The sequence below is a fragment of the Oryx dammah genome, unplaced genomic scaffold (assembly GCF_014754425.2).
Source record: "Oryx dammah isolate SB20612 unplaced genomic scaffold, SCBI_Odam_1.1 HiC_scaffold_19, whole genome shotgun sequence".
Classification (NCBI taxonomy): Eukaryota; Metazoa; Chordata; class Mammalia; order Artiodactyla; family Bovidae; genus Oryx; species Oryx dammah.
The window spans coordinates 26145558-26167212 of record NW_024070203.1 but is presented as its reverse complement, the minus strand read 5'-3'; positions in this window follow the sequence as shown (position 1 = coordinate 26167212).

Here is a 21655-nt window from a genome sequence, read left to right as displayed (position 1 = left end):
AGTTCCACAAAAACATCTACTTCTGCTTTATTGACTACACCAAAACCTTTGACTATGTGGATCACAACAAACTGTGGAAAATTTTTTAAGAGATGGGAATACCAGACCACCTGATCTGCCTCCTGAGAAATCTGTATGCAGGTCAAGAAGCAACAGTTAAAACTGGACATGAACAACAGACTGGTTCCAAATTGGGAAGGGAGTGCATCAGGGCTGGGTAATGTCACCCTACTTATTTAATATATGTAGAGTACATCATGCAAAATGCCAGGCTAGATGAAGCACAAGCTCGTATCAAGACTGCTGGCAGAAACATTAATAACCTCAAATATGCAGATGACACCACCCTTATAGCAGAAAAAGAATCAAAGAGCCTCTTGATGAAAGTGAAAGAGGAGAGTGAAAAAGTTGGCTTAAAACTCGACATTCAGAAAACTAAGATCATGACATCCAGTCCCTCACTTTATGGCAAGTAGATGGGAAAACAGTGGAAACAGTGACAGACTTTATTTACTTGGGCTCCAAAATCACTGCAGATGGTGACTGTAGCCATGAAATTAAAAGACGCTTGCTCCTTGGAAGAAAGCTATGACCAAACTAGACAGTATATTAAAAAGCACAGACATTACTTTGCCAACAAAGGTCCATCTAGTCAAAGCCATGATTTTTCCAGTAGTCATATATAGATGTGAGAATTGGACTATAAAGAAAGCTGAGTTCCAAAGAATCAATATTTCTGAACTGTGGTGTTGGAGAACACCCTTAAGGGTCCCTTGGACTGCAAGGAGATCCAACCAGTCAATCCTAAAAGAAATCAGTCTTGAATATTCATTAGAAAGACTGATGCTAAAGCTGAAGCTCCAATACTTTGGCCACCTGATGTGAAGTACTGACTCATTTGAAAAGATCCTGATGCTGGGAAAGATTGAAGGCAGGAGGAGAAGGGGTTGACCAAGGATGAGATGGTTGGAAGGCATCACTGTCTTGATGGGCATGAGTTTGAGTAAGCTCTGGGAGTTAGTGATGCACAGGGAAGCCTGGTGTCCAGGGGGTCACAAAGAGTTGGACACAACTGAGTGACTGAACTGAACTGACTGACATTTATTTCATAACATGTGACTGGGTTCTTCCTCCTGCTACTGAGTAGCTTGGGGTACTGCTACCTTGCTCTATTTCTCTAAGGCTCAGTTTTCACATCTGTAAAATGGGGATAAAAATAGAACCAAGCTCCCAGGGATGATTATAGTGAGAATTATTCATTTCTTCTTTCAAAAGATATTCAATGAGCTCCTACTATATGCCAGGCACTGTCCTAAACAGTAAACAGAGCAGACAAACCCCTGCCCTCAGGAAGCGTACTTTCTATAGTGAGGAACAGACATAAACAAAAACATAGAAAAACCATACAGACTCTATGGCCACCAAAGCAGTTAAGAGTGGACCTCTCAACTGGGCTTATCAGGAATCAGCCTAACCTCTGGGGTGAAAAAGCCAAATACATGGTCTATGTAGACATTTTACAGAGATATTGCTGTCACACACATTATCTACTTGCTCAACACAGAATTAGAAAAGTTAAGTTTTGGCCCCAGGAAATCACCTTTAGTGAGTTACACAGACTGTATTTTAAAGCAAGTTTGTCTGTAGAACCCCCAGAATCAGGATGTGGGACCAACTAATGTAATGCTCAATATATGGTCATTTTCTATGCTGCCTGCAACAGCAGAATCCTCCTCTTCTCTTTAAGGTTTTACATCCTGGTTTGCTTTAGCACATCATTCAGAGAAAAAGTTGGCAGAGGATAGCAGCTTAATTTTCAGGTACCCACTAAATAAAAGGCTCTATCTCAAGACTCCACTTTAGTGCAGAGAATTTTTCTAATAGCTGGTTAAGGCCATCCATTGAAATGGAGACCAGGAGGTACCATCCCAGGAAGAGGGGCTGATGATATTTTCAGCAAGAAGTCAAGTTTGTATCATCAGAATCTAGGCTGTCATCACTTAATAGCTGGTGATCTTAGATAATGTAACTTTTGGTTCCTTATCTGCAAAATGGGACTAATGGTAATATTTATTTTACAGACTGGATACAATTTTGGGGGCTTTTTTCTTGAAAGCTTGAATAGAAGCCTCATATTAGAAACATCCAAATTAAACATGCTAATTCTGATTTCCTCTTCAAATTACTCCTACCTTAGCCTTCTCCATTTCAGTAAATAACAATTCTACTCTTCAAGGGACTCAGTTTAAAAACAAGCAAATAAAATTCAGCTTTCTTGATTCTCTCCTTATACTTCATATGCGTTCACAAAATTCTCATTTCAACCTTGAAAAGTATGTCTAGAATCCAACCACCTCTCACCTGTAACTGCTGGAACCCTTGTTTAAGCTCCTACAATCTCTCACTGGATTGTTGCCATGACTACTTAATGGGCCCTTTGTTTCTGTCCTTGGACCTCAATGATCAAAGTCTCAATGCAGTGGTCAGTAGGATCCTTTAGAAATATAAAACAGCTCGTGACACTCCTTAGCTCAAAACTCTACCAAAGTTTTTTTCAACAGTGAATACTACAGAACTACACCATCCTTGGTTGGTTGAATCCACAGATACAGAAGCACCAATAGAGAAAGTCCACTGTAAAACTACATGTAGATTTTCTACTATCTGGAGAGTTGTTGCAACTAACCTCTGGTTCTTCAAGGGCCAACTATGCATAGCGGCTTGCATTTTTCCTTTTGCCTTGGGTTCCAATATGGTTCAGTACAGTGTTGTCAATATTATCTTTAAAATTTTGAAAAATTAAATTTTGATACCTTGTTCATTGTGATAATAAGCATAATTTGTATTTAAAGTAAGATTATATTAAAATATTATTTATCTAGTTTAAAACAAAAACAAACTCTGCCTTGGCTTTCCTTCTCACTCAGAGGAAACTCAAATCCTTACACCTGTCTACAAACCCTACACAATGTCCCTCCCTCATCCCTCTTACCCTGTGTCCCCTCCTATGCTCTCCTTACGTCACAACGTTCTCTTTGCCATTTCTTATCTGGGTCCTTTCCCTCTGGCAACCCTCTGCCTGGAAATAATTCTTCCCCAGGTATCCACATACAGGCCCCCTCACCCTACATGACTTTCCTCCAAAGTCACCTCTTAGGCAAGGTCTTTCCTAAGTACTATTTAAATGTCCAACTTCCCATCCTGCTGCCAACCACACACACACACACTTCCTACATCCTCCTCCCCCAGATTTTTTCCTTCATAGTAGAAAACTTTCACCACCTTCTAAGACAATTGATAAATAGTTTAAAAGGGTTGTTTCTCCTTCCAGCAATACAAGTTCCATGAAGGCAGACATTTTATCTACTTTTTCACCATTGTGTCTCTGTCACCCAGAACAGTTTCTCAGCTGCAGCACTATTGACTTTTAGGGCAGGATACTTCTTTGTTGTGAGTGCTGCCCTGCATTGTAGGAAGTTTAAAAGCATCCCTGACCTCTATCCATCAGATGCCAAGAGCACTTCCCCAGTTATAACAAACACGATGTCTCCAAATACTGCCCAGTGTCCCCTGGAAGGCAAAATGTCTCCTGCTTGAGTATCAGACCTAAAGCAATGTCTGCATGTCTGTGTGTTAAGTTCGTTCAGTCGTGTCCAACTTTTTGCGACCTGTGGACTGTAGCCCACCAGGGTCCTCTGTCCATGGGACTCTCTACGCAAGAATACTGAAGTGGGTTGCCATTTCTTCTTCCGGGGGATCTTCCCAACTCAGGATCAAACCCGAGTCTCTTATGTCTCCTGCATTAGCAGGTGAGTTCTTTACCACTAGTGCCACCTGGGAAGTCCCCAAAAAACATCTAATGAAAGCAAATGCTCAGTAAGTATTTATTGAAAGAATAAATGAACGTTAAATGAGTTAATGTCTTAAGCACATACAGTAGTGTTTGGCATATAGTAAGTACTCAAGAAATGTTCATTATGATCAAAGTGTTATTTTTTTATTATCGTTGCTATGTTATTGTCTAGGTCTAGAATAAATCATCGGAGAAGGCAATGGCACCCCACTCCAGTACTCTTGCCTGGAAAATCCCATGGACAGAGGAGCCTGGCAGGCTGCAGTCCGTGGGGTCGCGAAGAGTCAGACATGACTGAGCGAGTTCACTTTCACTTTTCACTTTCATGCATTGGAGAAGGAAATGGCAACCCACTCCAGTGTTCCTGCCTGGAGAATCCCAGAGACAGGGGAGCCTGGTGGGCTGCCGTCTCTGGGGTCACACAGAGTCGGACATGATTGAAGCGACTTAGCAGCAGCAGCAGCAGAATAAATCATGGAGACAAACTGTATTAGGGAATTTGATATGGATTTCATTTTAAAAATATATTTGGATTATTTTTAAAATTACAGTACAAAACCTCACACAAAGAAGTGCTAACACATTGGATACTACCAATTCATTAGCTTGTGTTGTCACGTTAACATGCTTCTGTACAGACCTCAGAATGCATCATCTTCTGCCATCTCTATGCACATATTTTAACTTCTTATAAATGTGTTGCTGCTTCAGAAGGCTGTAGTTTGGTACCGGTGTTTATTTTTATTCTTGTCTATTCCTGTTGGCTCATGTAAAACTGTTCAAGCAAGTACACTACGGTACAATTGTATCAAACATACATTGATTTAATCTCCTCAAATTCAACTATATGAGCTTGGCCAAAAGATAAAGAGAGAAAGTATAATTTTCATTCAACATGGCTCCCTAAATGCAAGCCAGTAACTTCATATGGTGCTCAACTAAAGCAAGAGCAGTCTGTTCTACCCTGGAGGAACAATTAATTGTCTGTTCCTCCAGGAAAGCCATCTTTCCCGTGGAAAGATGAAACACTATACACAAGACCAATATACCATTTTTTTAAGGCAGATTTGGAATATTTTTCATGGGCCATTTTGACCATGCATGCTTATAGTCCTTCCTTATCTTCAGTCTCAAAATCCAAAGGGAGTCTTTGAAAAACAGCATTTTGGAGTAACTCATTTGGCAGTAAATTCTGTGAGGTTATTTATTGTCATTTTCTTTCCGATGTATTTGATTATGAGATGCTGCCCCAGATCCCCACTGAGGGTGTCAAAGGAGAACACATGCACCGTATCACCTTTATAAAATATGAAAATTCAGAACACATAGACACATATGACCATACAGTTTCAGAAGAGGGACTGTGGATCATTAACTGGTTTTCACTCATTTGCTATTTTTCTACTTTGATGCTTGAGTAAGATACTACCTAATCGCATAGCAATGCCACTGTTCTGCACCCCATCAGGAAATCTCCTGGGACTTCTCTCGTGGTCCACTGGTTAAGAATATACCTGCTGATGCAGGGGACATGGGTTCAGTCAGGAAGACTCCACATACTGTGGGGCAGCTAAGCCCCTGCCCCACAACTACTGAGCCTGCACTGTAGATCCTGCGCTCCACAAGAGACGCCACCGCAATGAGAAGCTTCACCACCCACAGCAGAAACAACGCAAGCAATGGCCTATGCAAAGCAACAGAGGCCCAGCACAGTCTAAGTAAATGGCTTTTTAAACATAAACTTACCTGCCTTTCCCTCCTGCAAAAAGAGTAACCATGGATGGAAAGTATATGAAACATGTAGATAGTGTTTGGGCTTAATGTAGATTTGGAATACTTATTATCTCATTTTTGTATGTAAAATGTCAAATTAAAATAGTTGTGAAATGATCCACAGAAACTACTAATCACACAGACTGACTATAGTAAACACAAGACCTTATTTATTATTAAGATACTTATAATCATCATCATTGCCATGACCGGTGGTTCATCTTTGAAACCAATTTTTTTTACTAGTGTTCCTTCATACTTCAGCAATTGCTTGTTTGAAGAACATCCTGGGATTACAAGGCAAACTCTTAAAACCATCTCATCTGCTTGCCCTTGTGTTATCTTATGTGCTCAATGCCGTTTTTATCTATAAAATGATAAACCTCTAATCAGACTGATCAAATAAAGAAGACACAAATGACCAATAGCAGAAGTGAAAGAGGGAACATCATTACAACTCCAAGACATGAACAGGATAACAAGGGGACATTTTAAACAACTTTATTCCAATAAATGTGATGATAAATAGACCAACTCCTTGAAAGACACAAACTTTCAGAGTTAAACAAAAGAGAAGTACATAACCTCAATAGTCTAATATCTGTCAGTTCAGTTCAGTTCAGTCGCTCAGTCGTGTCCGACTCTGCGACCCCATGAATCGCAGCACGCCAGGCCTCCCTGTCCATCACCAGCTCCCGGAGTTCACTCAGACTCACGTCCATCGACTCCATGATGCCATCCAGCCATCTCATCCTCTGTCGTCCCCTTCTCCTCCTGCCCCCAATCCCTCCCAGCATCAGAGTCTTTTCCAATGAGTCAATCTTCGCATGAGGTGGCCAAAGTACTGGAGTTTCAGCTTTAGCATCATTCCTTCTAAAGAAATCCCAGGGTTGATCTCCTTCAGAATGGACTGGTTGGATCTCCTTGCAGTTCAAGGGACTCTCAAGAGTCTTCTCCAGCATCACAGTTCAAAAGCATCAATTCTTCGGCGCTCAGCCTTCTTCACAGTCCAACTCTCACATCCATACATGACCACAGGAAAAACCATAGCCTTGACTAGACAGACCTTAGTCAGCAAAGTAATGTCTCTGCTTTTCAATATGCTGTCTAGGTTAGTCATAACATTTCTTCCAAGGAGTAAGCGTCTTTTAATTTCATGGCTGCAATCACCATCTGCAGTGATTCTGGAGCCAAAAAAAGTAAAGTCTGACACTGTTTCCACTGTTTCCCCATCTATTTCCCATGAAGTGATGGGACCGGATGCCATGATCTTTGTTTTCTAAATGTTGAGCTTTAGGCCAACTTTTTCACTCTCCTCTTTCACTTTTATCAAGAGGCTTTTTAGCTCCTCTTCACTTTCTGCCATTAAGTCATCTGCATATCAGAGGTGATTGATATATCTCCCGGCAATCTTGATTCCAGCTTGTGTTTCTTCCAGCCCAGTGTTTCTCATGATGTACTCTGCATAGAAGTTAAGTAAGCAGGGTGACAATATACAGCCTTGACGTACTCCTTTTCCTATTTGGAAACAGTCTGTTGTTTCATGTCCAGTTCTAACTGTTGCTTCCTGACCTGCATACAGATTTCTCAAGAGGCAGGTCAGGTGGTTTGGTATTCCCATCTCTTTCAGAATTTTCCACAGTTTATTGTGATCCACACAGTCAAAGGCTTTGGCATAGTCAATAAAGCAGAAATAGGTGTTTTTCTGGAACTCTCTTGCTTTTTCCATGATCCAGTGGATGCTGGCAATTTGATCTCTGGTTCCTCTGCCTTTTCTAAACCAGCTTGAACGTCAGGGAGTTCACAGTTCACGTATTGCTGAAGCCTCGCTTGGAGAATTTTGAGCATTACTTTACTAGCATGTGATTAGGATACAGACACACAAAGAGAAGACAATGTGAAGACATAGAAAACACTTAATGTGCAAGCCAAGAAAAAAAGCATTCAGAAAAAAATAACCCTGCAGATGCCTGAACTTTGGTCTAGACTTAAGAGAAAATAAGTTTCCGGTGTTTAAGCCACTTTGCCTGAGGCACTTCATTATGGCAGCCCTAGAAGACTCCTGTAAAGTTGGCCCTTCATATTCATGGGTTCCAGTGGGTGGATTCAAATAACTGAGGATAGAAAATATTAGGTAAAAATTCCAGAAAGTTCAAAAAGCAAAACTTGAATTTGCTGCATACTAACAACTATCTACATAGCATTTACAGTGTAGTAGGTGTTAGAAGTAAGAGAGAAGCAATGGCACCCCACTCCAGTACTGCTGCCTGGAAAATCCCATGGACAGAGGAGCCTGCTAGGCCGCAGTCCATGGGATCACGAAGAGTCGGACATGACTGAGCGACTTCACTTTCACTTTCATGCATTGGAGAAGGAAATGATAACCCACTCTCCAGTGTTCTTGCCTGGAGAATCCCAGGGACGGGGGAGCCTGGTGGGCTGCCGTCTGTGGGGTCGCACAGAGTCGGACACGACTGAAGCGACTTAGCAGCAGCAGCAGAGATGATTTAAAGTATACAAGAAGATGTGCTTAAGTTATATGCAAATACTACACCATTTTATATAAGGGACTTGAGCATCCTTGGACTTTGGTGCCTGAGAGGGTGGGGGGAGGTCCTGGAACCAGTACCCCTTAGAAACTAAGAAATGGCTCTAGAGACTTCCCTGTAGTGTGTGCAGAGTAAAATACAGGTAAAAGTCTTAATTACAAGGCTCTAATCTCTACCCTTTGCTGTTATTGTTCTTTAGTCCCTAAGTCATATCCAACTCTCTTGTGATCCCATGAACTGTACCCCACCAGGCTCTTCTGCCCGTAGGATTTCCCAGGCAAGAATACTAGAGTGAGTTGCCAATTCCTTCTCCAGGGGATCTTCCCAACCTGGAATCAAACCCATGTCTCCTGCATTGGCAGGTGGAATCTTTACCACTGAGCCACCAGGGAAGCCCTGATTTCTACCTTTTATAGGAAAGGCAGAAAATTCCAAATGAGCTTGTTCCAAATTGAGTTCAACTAAGCTTAACAACAATTTCAGTCTTCAAGTTCATTTTAGCAGTGTGAAAATGCAGTGGTAGTGTGAGCCTTTGTTGTGTGACTTTTTGATGTCTTGTGTTCCTTGTTGATGTCCATATTTGAAAATGAACAAAACAGAAGGCATTTGGTTAATTATATATTTTTCAACATGAACAAATTTTATTGCTGAAGCCAGCCCAGCCTTTGCTTGTTTATTTGCTACTCCAAATGCGACAGTGAGCTATGTGGGCTGACAGAGCAAATTTTGCATCCAAAAAAATTACAATAATAATTTAAGAATCCCAAAAAGAAAGAGGAAGAGGAAGACAAGTGACACTATTTCTTTTCAACCAACACAGAGTGTGTTCTCTACCAGCCACTGCCAGAACTAAGAAACAGACAGCAATGCCTCTCCATCAAGAATCACGCAGCCTTGGAGCCCATCCATTCTCTGAAATGCCAATTTTCCAACATAATGGTTCACAGCAAAGACTTTAAAAGAGAATGGCCTGGGTTTGAATCCTGGCATCATCACTTATTGCTGTTTCATTTGTCAAGCTTTTAATTTATGTTTCCTCATTTGTAAGATGATGATCTTATTATTGCTTGGAAGGTATTTATTACTTATGGTCATTCATGTTCAATAGAAACCATTATCATTTGTATAAAAGTGTGGGATATTGCAAAGCACTACTTTAACACATGCATTTTTTTTTTAAATCTCCAAAATGCCTTTGTGACGTCAAGGGAAATTATCACTACTCCTGTTTTATGTGTAAGGAAATTGAGTCTGAAGAGATCAGATGACTTGCCCATGGCCACCCAGGAAGACAGTCTTACACTCAATCCCAGGTCTTCAAATTCACAATGCTATGTTCTTTCGCATTGGTGCATCACCTTCTCCCTCACTAAAGGTGATCTGGAAGGCCTCTGGCTGCTGTAGGCAAAGCTTTATTGCAAAAATCTATCTTACTGCAAGTTAAAATCAACAATCCATAAACCAGGCAGACTCCAACCATGCCAGACAAATGCAAGTCTACTAATGCCTTTTCACAAGGATGACCGATAACAACGATGATCTTCACAAGAAATTCTCGCCCATCCCCTCAAGCTTCCTGCCAGGAATCAGGTCATTTTAAGAACTCATTTAATACATCTATGCCTTGAAAGACAATGCTCAGGAGCACACTATCACAGGCAGCCCACTCCTTGAGTTTTGGCTGCTGAAGGCAAGGGCCATTAACTGGCCTCCTGGCTCTTCATCACAGAATACTCCCAGCATGGGATCCGAGTGATCTTAAGGTCGAAGGCCATTTGCCTGGGGCGTGCTCTCTGATGCAGAAATGTCTGGCCCTGGGCTTTGCATCATAAAGCAGTATTGCTTAGACTTTCTTGAAGAGAATTCTCAGTTAAAATATATATATATATATACATATATATATATTTGTTTATATCCTGTGTATGTATTTGTGTCTGTGTATGTATGTGTGTATATACGTTTATATCATTATCAAGTTACAGGTGAATTTGAAAACAGTGGGTAGAGAAATCAGTTTAGCAAGAGTAGCTAATATTTTAAAAATCAATTAGAATAGAATAGAGTAGAATAGAGGCTTCCCTGCTGACTTAGATGGTAAAGACTCTGCCTACAATTCAGGAGACCCAGGTTCAATCCCTGGGTCGGGAAGATCCCCTGGAGAAAGGACTGGCTACCCACTCCAGTATTCTTGCCTAGAGAATTCCATGGACACAGTAGCCTTGCAGGCTACAGTCCATGGGGTTGCAAAGTGTCAGACCAGACTGAGTGACTAACACTTTCATTTTGACACACATAGTAGAATAAAATAGAATAGGTTGCATGGAATTGTATTCAATATCTATCTATTCGCATACCTTTCTCAGTTCAGTTCAGTTCAATTGCTCAGTTGTGTCTGACTCTTTGTGACCCCAAGGACTGCAGCATGCCAGGCCTCCCTATCCATCACCAACTCCCGGAGTTCACCCAAACCCATGTCCATTGTGTTGGTGATACCATCCAGCCATCTCATCCTCTATTGTCCTCTTCTCCTCTCAATTTCAATCTTTCCCAGCATCAGGGTCTTTTTCAACGAGTCAGTGCTTCCCATCAGGTGGCCAAAATATTGGAGTTTCAGCTTCAGCATCAGTCCTTCCAATGAACATTCAGGACTGATTTTCTTTAGGATGGACTGGTTGAATCTCCTTGCAGCCCAAGGGACTCTCAAGAGTCTTCTCCAATACCACACAGTTCAAAAGCATCAATTCTTCAGCACTCAGCTTTCTTTATGGTCCAACTCTCACATCCATACATGATCACTGGAAAAACCGCAGCTTTGACTAGACGGACCTTTGTTGGCAAAGTAATGTTTCTGCTTTTTAATATGCTGTCTAGGTTGGTCATAACTTTTCTTCCAAGGAGCAAGCACCTTTTAATTTCTTGGCTGCTATCACCATCTGCAGTGATTTGGGAGCCCCAAATAATAAAGTTTGTCATTGTTTCCCCATCTATTTGCCATGAAGTGATGGGACCAGATGCCATGATCTTAGTTTTCTGAATGTTAACGTTTTCAGCCAACTTTTTCACTTTCCTCTTTCACTTTCATCAAGAAGCTCTTTAGTTCCTCTTTGCTTTCTACATAAGGGTGGTGTCATCTGCATATCTGAGATTATTGATATTTCTCCCAGCAGTCTTGATTCCAGCTTGTGCTTCATCCAGTCCAGCATTTCTCATGATGTACTCTGCATAGAAGTTAAATAAGCAGGGTGACAATATACATCCTTGATGCACTCCCTTCCCGATTTGGAACCAGTCTGTTGTTCCGTGTCCAGTTCTAACTGTTGCTTCTTGATCTGCATACAGATTTCTCAGGAGGCAGGTCAGGTGGTCTGGTATTCCCATCTCTTTCAGAATTTTCCACAGTTTGTTGTGATCCACATACCTATCTATTATCTATCATGTTTATTTCTTACTGCAGCTCATAGTTAAAAATGTTTGGAAAACCCCTGCCCAAAGAAATGCCAGTAGAAGGGGGTTGCAGTTGATGGGGATTTGAAAGAAAAGTCATAATATGATTTGAGAAAATAAGGGGCTTCTGGGTTTTTTCAAAAGCTCCTCGCCCTCATTACCCAGCACTCTCCTTCCTTGCTTGGCACATGCACAGTCATATGTGATCTGTCTGATGACATCTCCAGCCTCATGGCTGGCCACTCACATCACCATCTCATCCTAAACTTTAGCAGCACCAAACTGCTTGCCCTTTGGGTAACAATCTGAGCTTCCTCATCCCTACAGCTTCTGCTCATACATTTCTTCTATTTAGAATTTCTAGTTTCTCTGTCCCTTTCCCTAGTAACTCCTATTCATGCTTTCCATTGTTCAGCTGAATTAGCACCTATCTCCTCCAGGAAGCTTTTGTGCATCACTCACTATTCATTCACTCATTTAGCATTTAATAAATATTCTTAAGACACAGAGCTAGTACTGGAGATTTTGTGATCAACAGGAAAGAAATTCCTGCCTTCCTGTGAGTTTACGTCTAATAGACAAGCAGATGACAAATAAATAACTGAATATGTAATATGATAAAACAAATTGAAAACAAAACAAAACAATGAATGAAGCACAATAAGGGAGAGATGGGGTAATCGCAGAAATCTTCAACAAAGGGGGAATTTTGAGCAGAAAATTGGCTTAGGTGGCACAGCAAGCCATGAGCATGTCTGGGAGGAAGAGTATGGTATGACAGAGCAAGTGAACAGTAAGTGCAAACATTCTGAAACAGAGACAACATTCCCTGGTTGACCAGATAAAGGTAGTTATTCCTCCTCTAGGCAACTTTGTACCTTCCATATACTCTTATTACACTGAATTGTAATGTTCCTTGCTTTTTCTACTTAAATACAAGCTTCTTGATAGGAACTAACTAAACAGGGTTAACTAAACATGGCTCCCTCTATATATTTGAGTGTATGAAGAGTGAAATCAATAAATGATTAAGAAAATGATCGACAAAATGAATAAATGAGTGAAGCTTTTCCCCTCCCTTCCTAGGCTCCTCTGGAATGAGACAGATATTTATCCATCTCCAGGAGGAGCCCTGGGGAGGATGTAGTTTATTCTTGACTATATAGATAAGAAAATTGATACTCAGAGAAGAAAAGTCACTGCCTAGGGCCACACTGGAAATTAGTGAGAATAAGGGCTAAATTCCAGGTCTCTTGAGACATTCAGGTCTGGAAGAGTGATCTTTCCATTAGGCCTGTAACTATATCCTGAGGAGGAGGTGGGGAGACCTGACTGTCTGTGCTCCACAGTCGGACCACAGGAGGACTCTGAGAAATATATACTTTGAAAGGGAAACTCTGGAAAGGAAAAAAGAAACAAACTTTACCTAAAACTACCTCTGCTGATAAAAGCAAACCCAAAGAAGAGGTGGATAGATTGGTTAATTCTGTGAAAATATGCTACATTAGGCTGAGCCACCCAAATTCATTAGTTTGAAAAATAAATTGCTTTTCAAAATATATGTAATTGTGTTAAATCAGGGTTAAGGAATTCCTCTTGGCTCTGCAAATATTCAGTCATGCGAGAAAAGATGCCAGGCTCCTGAACATGCTTTCAACTATCTAAAAAATGAATCCTAGAATATTAGAGCTAGAAGGAGAAAAGAAAAGTCCAAAGTCCTCATTTTATAATGTAGATGAGGAGACAGAGCAGTGGTTTGCCCAAGCCGAGCCTACAACCCACTCCTGTGTCAGGGTCCTCCCTCCCACCATACTGCATTTAACTTGCCCACAGCTGCTGTAATTTTATTTTATTTTTTTTGCCAAGCAGTGCAGGGTTGCCAGATTTCAGTTCCCCCCAACCAGGGACTGAACCCAGGCCACAGCAATGAACGCCCAGAATCCTAACCACTAGACCACCAGGGAACTCCCAGGCTTGCCCACTGTAGATGATTTGTCTTTCTGAATTTTGTAAAACTTTCCCTCCAGTTATAGGATAGGATCTATGAAGATAACTGAAAAGTTCTCTGTTGACCTTTTCCCAGACTCAAAAGGAAGATTACAACATGATCACATCAAAGTAAGTGTCAGATAAAAAGAGTTCACAGGAATCTTAAACCCAAGGACCTCTTCTTAACTTGCTCAGTTTCTCTTTGACCTTCAAATAAGGTTTAATGAGAGCTGATTTCACAAATATTCATTTTTCTCAGCACAGCTTATATTGAAAGAAGACTTGAAGATTCCTCCCAGGTAATAGTAAGGTTGTGAAATGTGCTCAAAGATAGTAGAATATTTTATGTTTTTTAAAATAAACTTTTTATTTTCAGAATAATTGTAGGCTTACTTTTAGAAGTTCCCATATATCCCTCACTTAGTTTTCCCAGTTGCTAACATCATCCATAACCATGGTACATTTGTCATAAATAAGGAACAAAGATTAGTAATCATTACTTTTTAAAAGAGAGATTCTTTTTCTTTTTTTCTATGCATCTATGAATTAGGCTTCCCTAAGCTCAGTGGGTAAAGAATCCGCCTATGAGACAGGAGATGCAGGTTCGATCCCTGGGTCGGGAAAATTCCCTGGAGAAGGAAATGGCAACCCACTCCAGTATTCTTATTTATTTGGCTGCACCATGTTTTAGTTATGGCACATGGGATCTTCAATCTTCGTTCCAGCATGTCAGATCTAATTTCCTGACCAGGGATTGAACCTGGGCCCCCTGCATTGGGAGCATGGAGTTTTAGCCACTGGACCATTAGGGAAGTCCCAATCATTTTTAGTTAAACTATATACTATTTGGATGCCACTAAATTTTATCTAACATCCTTTTCTGTCTCAGGATCCCATGCAGAATACCATATTATTACATTTAGTCATGCAGTCTCCTTAGCCTCCTCTGGCCAATAACAGTTTCCAGACTTTCTTTGTTTTTGATGACCTGAACCCTTTTGAGGGCTGCTGGTTAGAGGTTTCACACGCAGGTTTGTCATATATCTTCTACACGGTTAGGTTGGAATTTGGGGTTTTGGGGGGAGGAAGACCACAGACCTGAAATGCCATTCTCATCATGTCATGTCAAGCGTACATGTGACTAACATGAGTGTCACTGATGACTGCTTCAATCACCTGCCTGAGAACTGGACTAAACAAAAATAACACAACTCTTAAATCGGGTGTCAGAAATCACCTCCTTTGCCTAACTCCTCCCACTACAATTTCCAGGAGTTTGCAGAACATTCTACATTGTTCTTCCCTCTAGTTCTTTGTTCATGCTGCCGCTTCTGCCTGAAGCATGCTGTTGCTTCACCTTTTGCCTGGGCTAATCCCTACTCATCTGTCAATATTCAGTTCCAACTTTACTTATATTTCTTCTGGGTCCCTCCCTCTCTATTCAGGCAGGATGGGGAATCACTACTTTTTGCTCCCACAGGAGCCACCTCAAACCACTGGCACACTGCTTCATGAACACTTTCTGCCTTATCACCCTGCTCTCATCTGTGAGCTTCTTGAGGAACACGATCACGAGCTATATATATATTTTTATCTTTAGCATCAAGCACATAGAGGAAACTTAAGAAATGCTTATTGAATAGATGAATGAATTGACAAGTCTCACCGTCATAACACTGACTAGTAAATATTATCTCTGTTGCAAAAATGGGAAACTGAGGCTTGGAATACTAAAAAAGTTCCCTAAGGTCACACAGCTACTAAGGGCAGAGCCCAGACTGAATCCCAGTTCTTTTGATCACATCCTTCTTTTCAACTTCAACTTATTCTTAAAATCTGAAAACACATCATGCTGGTAGCATCATGCCTGCTACCTAGTGATGTATATAAATCCCTTAGTATCTGCAGGTTGTTATTGTGCCATCTTAACTCTTTCCCTGGATTCAGCTGATACCATGTGGGTCTTAACTACAGTGTTCTGATTTAGTTTAATGTATTTGGTATTGAGTCATAACTATAAGAGCCCCATATTCTTTCCTAAAATTTGATGCAGGGTCCTCAAGGGATTCCAGGAGCTTATCTCTTTTAAAGTGAATTTATTTTAAGACTGTTCTAGCACTGGAAGACAAAATGTGATCACTTACATTATTTGTTCTCTCTGCTCATGATATTTTTCCTGCTGCTGCTAAGTCACTTCAGTCATGTCCGACTCTGTGCGACCCCATAGATGGCAGCCCACCAGGCTCTGGAGTGGGTTGCCATTTCCTTCTCCATTGCATAAAAGTGAAAAGTCAGAGTGAAGTCGCTCAGTCGTGTCCGACCCTCAGCGACCCCATGGACCACAGCCTACCAGGCTCCTCCGTCCATGGGATTTTCCAGGCAGGAGTACTGGAGTGGAGTACCATTGCCTTCTCCTGATATTTTTCCTAGAGAAGCAATTTCTAGTCCTGATGTGGACATAACCAAGAGTCTCAGTTCATAAGGATTACCACATTTTGAGTTCATCTCTCAGTTTATAGAAGATGACACAGAGATCCAGGTAGTTAGTCACCTGCTGAAGGTTACCCAACCAGATGGGGAGCGGGCCATGTCCTGAGTATCCTCTCAGTGTCTTTTCAACTTGGCCTCCACTACAGTTGGCTGAATTCCAGAATACTATGTAAGTACATAAATTCCCCAAGGAATATGATGACACCTTAGAGTTCCTAAAGACAGAATAAAGGAAATATGTGCCATAAGTATGGGCTTCCCAAATGACACTAGTGGTAAAGTCTGCCAGTGCAGGAGACATAAGAGACTGGGTTTGATCCCTAGGCTGGGAAGATCCCCTAGAGGAGGAAATGGCAACCCACTCCACTTTCTTGCCTGGAGAATCCCATGAACAGAGGAGCCTGGTGGGCTACAGTCCATAGGGTCGCAAAGAGTCAGACACAACTGAAGCAACTTAGCGTGCACACACATGCAGTAAGTATAGTTATTTTCTCTTCTCTTCTTTGCTCTCCTTTTTCTCTCTGTCTTTTCTTCCCCTTCTTTCCTCTACTTGAGCAAGTGGGTTACAGTCAGAAAGAGAGAGAAGCGGGCAGAGTTCCAAACTAATTATTACATCTAAACTTAACCTACAGCTAAACAAACATATGCTAGATTTTCTAGGCAAGTTCTAATTTCAAGTATTCTGTTCACTCTCCCTTAAGAGTTTTTCATAGTGCTAAATTCAAAATGGAAACTCCACTACTCACAGCAAAGGTAGGTAGTACTTCTGAAGATAGTACTAGAGAAGCTTCAGCTGAATGGCAACATGACTAGAGTTTTCCTTCTTGGCATTCAGCATCTTTTCAGTTTTCTAAGCCGAAATCCCGGGGTTCCATTTTCCCTTTAATTGCTGGTTAAGCATCCTATTCACTCCATCTACAACCACCTACCCAAGGACATTTCATCTAAATAGCAGTCTGCAAACTATTGTGCTCCTGTACTCTCCTTTCTTATGTATGGTTTCTTGCATTCTCAAATGGTTGAAAATAACTAACTAAATAATAAAGCATAATAATATTTCTTGACATAAGAAAAGCACATGAAATTCAAATTTCAATGTCCACAAATAAAAATTTGAGTTTCATCAATGAAAAATTCTTAGAAACTTATTTTCTCTCTTTTACCTGTATAATAGTCTCAGTCTTGCCTTTTGGCTCACAAAGCCTAACATACTTACTATCTGGCTTTTACATAAAACGTTTGCCTCCTATAGACAAAAAACTGTAATGCCATGTTAAAAACTGGGGTCTTAGAATCAAGCGGACTTGTGTAGAATCCCCAGCCATGGTGATTCTGAGCTGGGTGACTTTGGGCAAATTACTTATGTCTTGCAAGCTTGCTCATCTATTTTTTCATGGGAAGAAAATGGAATCTGCTGTGCAAAAGTATCCTGCTCTGAGTATTAAATGAGAAGAGGCATGTAAGGCACTTTAGCTTGTGGTGGCACATAATTAACAGTCAGTAAATATTAGTTATTATCAGTGTCTACGTCATCCCTCTTATCTTTGCCATTATTACTGCAGCAATTCTTCTAAAGCTCAGTTTTGAAACTCCAAATCCCTCCAAATTGGATTTTCTACAGGAATAGTTATTGCCAGAAGAAGGCTGATATCAGGAAAGCATGCAAAGCTCCCTTTCAGGCTCTTCAGTCTAAAGAAATTCTGATAACAGGAAAGCTACATATGGGACTCTTACAAGCAAGACTCTAAGGGCTCTGATCTAATTAAGTTTATGCATGTTATGGAGTCTGGGCTTCCCAGGTGGCCCTAGTGGTAAAGAACCCGTCTGCCAAGGAAGGAGACATAAGAAATGCAGGTTCGAACCCTATGTGAGGAAGATCCCCTGGAGGAGGAAATGGCAGCCCACTCCAATATTCTTGCCTGAAAAATCCCATGGACAGAGGAGCCTGAAGGGCTATAGTCCATAGGGTTGCAATGAGTCAGACATGACTGAAGTGACTTAGCATGCAGCACGCACACATGTGCACACATGTGGCTCAGATCATGAACTCCTTATTTCCAAATGCAGACTTAAACTGAAGAAAGTGGGGAAAACCACTAGACCATTCAGGTATGACCTAAATCAAATCCTTTACAATTATACAGTGGAAGTGAGAAATAGATTCCAGAGATTAGATCTGATAGACAGACTGCCTGAAGAACTATGGATAGAGGTTCATGACATTGTACAGGAGGCAGTAATCTAGGCCATCCTCAAGAAAAAGAAGTGCCAAAAGGCAAAATGGTTATCTTAGGGGGGCTTACAAATAGCTGAGAAAAGAGAAATGAAAGGCAAACGAGGAAAGGAAAGATATACCCATTTGAATGCAGAGTTCAAAGAATAGCAAGGAGAGATACAAAAGCTTTCATCAGTGATCAATGCAAAAAAAAAGAGGAAAACAATAGAATGGGAAAGACTGGCAATCTCTTCAAGAAAATTAAAGATACCAAGGGAATATTTCATGCAAAGATGGGCACAATAAAGGAGAGAAATGGTATGGATCTAACAGAAGCAGAAGATATTAAGAAGAGGTGGGAAGAATACACAGAAGAACTATACAAAAAAGATCTTCATGACCCAGATAATCATGATGGTGTGGTCACTCAACTAGAGCCAGACATCCTGGAACGCAAAGTCAAGTGGGCCTTAGGAAGCATCACTATGAAGAAAGCTAGTGGAGGTGATGGAATTCCAGTTGAGCTATTTCAAATCCTAAAAGATGATGCTGTGAAAATGCTGCACTCAATATGCCAGCAACTTTGGAAAACTCAGCAGTGGCCATAGGAATGGGAAAGATCAGTTTTCATTCCAATCCCAAAGAAAGGCAATGCCAAAGAATGTTCAAACTATCGCACAACTGCACTCATCTCATACACTAGCAAAGTAATGCTCAAAATTCTCCAAGCCAGGCTTCAATAGTATGTGAACCATGAACGTCCAGATGTTGAAGTTGGATTTAGAAAAGGCAGAGGAACCAGAGATCAAATTGCCAACATCCATTGGATCATCAAAAAAGCAAGAGAGTTCCAGAAAAACATCTATTTCTGCTTTATTGATTACACCAAAGCGTTTGACTGTGTGGATTACAACAAATTGTGGGAAATTCTGAAAGAGATGGGAATACCAGACCACCTGACCTGCCTCTTGAGAAATCTGTATGTAGGTCAGGAAACAACAGTTAGAATGGGACATGGAACAACAGACTGGTTCCAAATCGGGAAGGGAATACGTCAAGGCTGTATATTGTCACCCTGCTTATTTAACTTATATTCAGAGTACATCATGAGAAATGCTGGACTGGATAAAGCACAAGCTGGAATCCAGATTGCCAGGAGAAATATCAATAACCTCAGATATGCAGATGACACCACCCTTAGGGCAGAAAGTGAAGAAAAACTAAAGAGCCTCTTGATGAAAGTGAAAGAGGAGAGTCAAAAAGTTGGCTTAAAATCAACATTCAGAAAACTAAGATCATGGCATCTGGTCCCATCACTTCGTGGCAAATAGATGGGGAAACAATGAAAATAGTGACAGATTTTATTTTCTTGGGCTCCAAAATCACTGCAGATGGTGATTGCAGCCATGAAATTAAAAGACGTTTACTCCTTAGAAGGAAAGTTATGACCCACCTGGACAGCCTATTAAAAAGCAGAGATATTACTTTGCCAACAAAGGTCCATCTAGTCAAGGCTATGGTTATTCCAGTGGTCGTGTATGGATATGAGAGTTGGACTGTGAGGAAAGCTGAGCACCAAAGAATTGATGCTTTTGAACTGTAGTGTTGGAGAAGAGTTTTGAGAGTCCCTTGGACTGCAAGGAGATCCAACCAGTCCATTCTAAAGGAAATCAGTCCTGGGTGTTCGTTGGAAGGACTGATGCTGAAGCTGAAACTCCAATACTTTGGCCACCTGATGGGAAGAAAAGACCCTGTTGCTGCGAAAGATTGAAGGTAGAGGAGAAGGGTACAACAGAGGGTGAGATGGTTGGTTGGCATTACTGACTCAATGGACATGAGTTTGAGCAGGCTCTGGGAGTTGGTGATGGACAGAGAAGCCTGACATGATACAGTTCTTGGGGTTGCAGAGTCAGACACTACTGAGTCACTGAACAGAACAGAGGAGTGTCTGTCACGATTCCTAAGGAGCCCTTTTGGACCATATCTCAGTCTATGCTAACAAGGAGACACGGAGTTAGGGCTCCACCAGAACAAGCAAGCACATGATTAAAGAGTGAGAACTTTTAGCTCCCACCCACCCCACCCCTGACCTCCAGGAAGGTTAAGAATGGCTGGAGATTGCTTTATAAAAACTCTTAGACATGGACCTCCCTTGTAGTCCAGTGGCAAAGATTCTGCACTTTCAATGTAGGGTACCTGAGATCAGTACCTGGTCAGGGAACTGAATCCTGTGTGCCACAACTAAAGATCCCACATGCTGCAACTAAGATCAGGTGCAGCCATCTGAAAATAAATAAATAACAACAACAAAAAAAAACCTTGGATGATGAGATTCAGCAAGCTTCCAGGTTGGAAAAGATACTAATGTGCTGGGAGAGGGCATGGGAGTCGTTCAGATCCCTCACTTTCCACATACTTGGTCTTGTGCATATTTTCCATTTGGCTGTTTCTAATTTCTCTCCTTTACAATAAACCATAAATGTAAGCAAGCATTTTTCTGAGTTCTGTGAGTCATTTGGGGCTTCCCAGGTGGCACTAGTGGCAAGGAACCCACCGGCCAGTGCAGGAGATATAAGAGACATGGATTTGATCCCTGGGTCAGGAAGATCCCCTAGAGGAGGGCATGGCAACCAACTCCAATATTCTTGCCTGGAGAATCCCATGGACAGAAGAGCTTGGCGAGCTAGGTAGTCCATAGTGTCACAGAGAATTGGACGCAACTGAAGCGACAGCACACACACATGTGAGTCATTTTAGTGAATTATAGAACCAGAGATGGGGGACTTGTGGGAACCTCCAAATTTGGGCAGAAGTGTGGGTAGCATGAGCATCCTCTTTGCATTTGGTATCTGAAGCAGGGGCAGTCTTGTGGGATCGGCACTAACTCTGGGAAGTTAGTGTCAGAACTTGAATTGTTGGACATTCAGTTAATGCTGGAGAATTAGAAAGGCAGCATAAATAAATGAACACACATTTGATGTCAGAAAATCCCACACAACAACTTTCCATGACTGCCCTTGACAGTTCAAAGAACAGGGGGAGAAATTTCCCCAGCATGGTCTAAGCATTCTCAGACCTTCCAAATCCCACCCCTTTACAACCTCCCACGAGTGAAAATACAGACATACTTATTAGGCAAAACTCACTCAATATACAACCTCCCAAGAAAAAATTTTTGGAAAGAGGTTTCAATCATAAGTTGTTGTTATTCGGTCACTAAGCCATGTCCGACTCTTTAAGACCCCATCGCCTACAGCTCACTAAGCTCCCCTGTTCTTCCCTGCTTCCTGGAGTTGGCTCAAATTCACATCCATTGAGTCAATGATGCTATCTAACCATCTC